The following is a 4,186-nucleotide window of genomic DNA, read 5'->3' as shown; positions in this document are numbered from 1 at the left end:
GTGCCTCACATGCTTTTTTTGTGGAGATGAATTTGAATTTGTTTGCATGGGAAGGAGTACTTTTACTTCCCCTTATTTTTTATAGATTATTTTAATTGGAAGGAAAGCAAAGGGTGGTTGATTTCCTTGGGGGGGATGTAAGGGCATGAAGTTATATGCAATTTATTATTTCTAATCAAGATAGTTATAGGGTGGTTGTTTAGAGTAGGTGGCTTCAAATTAGTTTATGAAGTATCTTTTTGTGATAGTGACATGTTCCCAAGTGCATGTAATTTACATGATTATTATCTCTTCCTTCTTTTTTTTGAAAAAGTGAAATTTGACATTGTTACCTAGGGATTGGAAACCCTAAATATTTCCCTCCCATTCAACTATGTGAGAAAATATAAAAGGTAAGCTTTTAAGATAATTTATAAATTATTTTGAATTATATAGTATTTGATTCTTTAAAGAATTAAATATTCAAATATTCAAATGCAAAATAATCAAATACCAAATGAATTTAAATAAATCTCTCAAATAATTAATTCAATAAGGATTAATTACTATTGTAATGGGAAAAGAGATAAGGAAGGTAAGATAAAAGTGAAAAAAGAATTAGGCAAAAGCCTACAATGCAACGGTAATTTGCGAGCCTCTCGTGTGGGAGGTCTTGGGTTCGAATCTACCTTCGCTTAAACATAATAATAGTTAATTTCAATAAAATAATAATTATTAATCTAGGCTTCGATCGTTTACTAATTTAAAAAAAAGTGAAAAAAGAATTTAAAAGAATTAATTCTTAAAAAGAATTAATTATTATTGTAACATGAGGTATTTTTGGAAAGCCTATACGGGGAGAAACTTTTGGGAGATAAGCTAGGTTGGAAAAACAATAATTAATTTTTAATAGAATTAATTATTGTTTTAATGTGCCTAAGAGATAAAACATTTGTGACAGGAAGTTATAGGTAGTTGGGGAACTTCTTGGGTAGAATTTCTTTTAAGTAGGAAATTCTATTGTAAAAGTGTTCATCTCCCATTTCATAGGTCTGGACTCCTAAAGAAAAGGGAAGAAAATTCTAGGTTTTCAAATGTGTAATGAGAAAGGGTTCATCCTTCCATAGATACAAAATCATAACTAGTTTTATTTAAGTATTTATGCTTTAAACTTTGAACATATTTAATATAAAATTATGTAGTTTTATATGTTGAACTTTTTGGAGTAGATACTATTGTTTACTTTGTAGTGGTTCATGTTGTTGTGGATATCAATCACTTGTGAAAGTTTTTGATTTTCTTTTGTTGGATATTGGAAAATTATTTTTTTGGAGTTTAGAGGTTTTGAGGGAGCAAGTTAAACTAACTATTTAATCCTCATTTTAATATTCAGTCATGTTGATAAATGGATGTTAGTGTTCCTTCATTGCCTTTTGGGTTAAAGACACATTAGAAAATTATTTATTTTGAATCAAAAGGAGGGAGTTGTACCTTTATTTCAAAATTTAGAGAGCATTTGACAAGATAATTGTAAGTGACTCTATTGTTGGTTTCATAGTTTGTCTTTCTTTTTTGGGTATTTGAGAGTCATTTGCTAAGGTGTTTTTGAGAGGAAAAACCTATTCACTAACAATTTATGGCAACTCTACTAGGGAATTTCAGATTGCCTTGTGCAGTTGATTTGTAAAAATATCGAGGTACCTCCCCAAGGATGGAGGTTGGTGACTCTATTGAAAATGAATACCAGAAAGTATTTCAAAGATATCCATAAATCTCAAAGGATTGGATTCCTACAATAAATGAAAATGATATGGATATCTTTATTTTTATACCATCTTTTAGAGAGAATCTAATCCAAGAAGTCACAGAGGATTCGGCAAAGCAAGTAACATTTTTAAAATCTTTTTATGGTGCTATCCTCATCCATAGAAAATCTTCTATGAAAGAGTTGGAAAAGGATGAGAAAATGTTTGAAGAAAAGGAAACTAGTGGAATGTTACTTGTGCACAAAAAGGATGTTGAAGGGGAACCAAATGACAACCAAGAGGTTGAAAAATATCTTTTTTTTTCAGCACCCTGTAGTTCTCTTCTTAGCATTACCTTTGGAGGAATTGATGCAACAATCAAAGGATCAAGGTATGAAAGCTTTTGTTGGAATTTCAAATATAATTGTGAAAAATTCTATGCAAGAAGTTGGTTTCATATTTTATTGTGAAGATATTCATGTTATTCATGAGACAAATCTTGAATCTATGCTTATTTTTCTACCCTTATCTTTCCTTTTAAATGGAAAAAATCTTGCACTTTGGTTGTTTTTAGTTTACTTTTTGCAAAATCTGCTTCCATTTTATCAAAAGTTGGTTAAAAAATGCTCATACTTTTTCTATCTTGTAATGGTCATATTTAGTTTTTAGGGTGTTCCCTTCTCCATTGTAAATAACTGTACCCTTTTTTTTGTTTTTTTCCTAGTTGTTTTATTTCCATTTTGTTTTGTTTGTTGTTTTCCTTCAATAAAGTTTGTCTCAATCTTTAAGCTTATCCCTTTTTCTTTCCTTCAATCCATGTTTAGAGACTTCTAAAGTGTTTAATTGATTGGTCATATCCCATACTCATCTAATTTCGTTGTCAAAGTTGTAAGGTTCATTCCTTTTTGAAATTCATTTTTATTTCTTGAGGGCCACATGTGGAAACATAATGATAACACAATGAATGACACCCAACAACATGGAAGTGCAAAGGTTTTGGATATTTCTACACTTTTATGTCAAGTTGGGGAATTCAAAAAAGTTCATGGTGGATGGTCTTTAAAATGGAATGAATTTATCAACAACATTCAATGTTATGAAATATGAATGGGGATTACACCCATAGTCCCATCTTCTACAACTATGGCAAATAGTGGGTGGATATTTGGAAAATGTGCAACATCTAAATTTTAATTTTTTTAGGGTATAAATTGATGAAAAGAGCATTGTGTGCATTTAAAGGTTTGGTCAAATTATTAATATTGATGCATAGGCAAACTATTTGATACCAAGAAATATGCATGAGATCTCTTGTGAGAGTAGAATCATAGGTCTGTCCAAGAAAGGTTTGAATGTTCAAGGAGAATCAAGATCTTCTTGTTTGATCCATTGAACCATGTTGTTCTTCAATTTTTGAATCAACTCAGGCAACAATTTCCTTACAAAAAAAACAAATCGTCTTAAATTCAAAGAAGTAATCCCATGGGCCATCAAAAAATCTCTAGTAGTTGTGTTGAAGTAGCATATTGGTTGTAGTGTGAACTCCCATTTGAGTTTTGTGTATTGGAAATAGCTCTGGATGTGGTTTGTACAAACATGGATACAAATTTTGTAGTACTTGAGCAAGAGGCTTACTCTGTATTGAACGAACTAGTTATGAAAGTTAGTAAGAAGAATCTTGAAAGTGTAAGAATCCCGAAAAGAAATCTTACCCATCTCCTTGGATGGGTGAAAAAGGAAAGGGATGAGATAGAACAACTTCTAGATGATTATGAAGATATAGCTAATTTATTTTTAACACAAAAGTATAATTAGACTCTACAACGAGAAGCTTCAGTAATAGCTAGCGGTCCAAGTGGTTTAGCAAGTGGTCTAAGTGATAATGTTTGTGAGGATGAAAACAACGTAGATGACCTTGAAATGTAGTTGGAAGCCTATTTCATTCAAGTTGATGGAACTTGAAATAAGATTTTGTCTATACATGAATACATTGATGACATAGAAGATTTTGTGAATATTTGGCTAGATAACCATCATAATGAACTCATTCAATTTCAATTTAGTCTTGAATTGGAAGCTTTATGATAGTCATTGCTACTGTGTTTGTAGGAATATTTGGGATGAACATACATATGCCACTCTATGGTATTTATGGCTTTTTTATCCCTTTTTGGGGATCCATTCCATTAGGATGTGTCATGTTATTCTTTATAATTACAAGATTGGCCACAGTAGCAAGCCCGTAAAGATGCAATAAAAGCATAAAATCAAAGGGTCCATGTAGTAAGTATTTTATTCGCTCAAGAATGAAAATACTTTATATGTAAAACAACTATTATCATATGTGTAACATAGAGAGTTGCATCCAAAAACATGACATACATGCACGCAAAATATAGAAACTAGGTAAACCATCAAGATTGGTTGGTGAGTAAATGGGATCATAACCACAAGCCATTACA

At 31.1% G+C, this 4,186-nt stretch overlaps 1 pseudogene; it reads left to right on the top strand.

The window, feature by feature from the left end:
* Positions 1-1,918: 1,918 nt before the first annotated feature.
* On the top strand, positions 1,919-3,970 carry LOC149543805 (magnesium transporter MRS2-4 pseudogene; annotated as a pseudogene).
* The last annotated feature ends 216 nt before the right edge of the window (positions 3,971-4,186 follow it).

This window comes from Cupressus sempervirens, chromosome 8 (assembly GCF_028749045.1).
Source record: "Cupressus sempervirens isolate cs-2001-9-10 chromosome 8, ASM2874904v1, whole genome shotgun sequence".
Classification (NCBI taxonomy): Eukaryota; Viridiplantae; Streptophyta; class Pinopsida; order Cupressales; family Cupressaceae; genus Cupressus; species Cupressus sempervirens.
The sequence above is the reverse complement of the archived record's forward strand: the minus strand, read 5'-3'. Positions and strand labels throughout refer to the sequence as shown.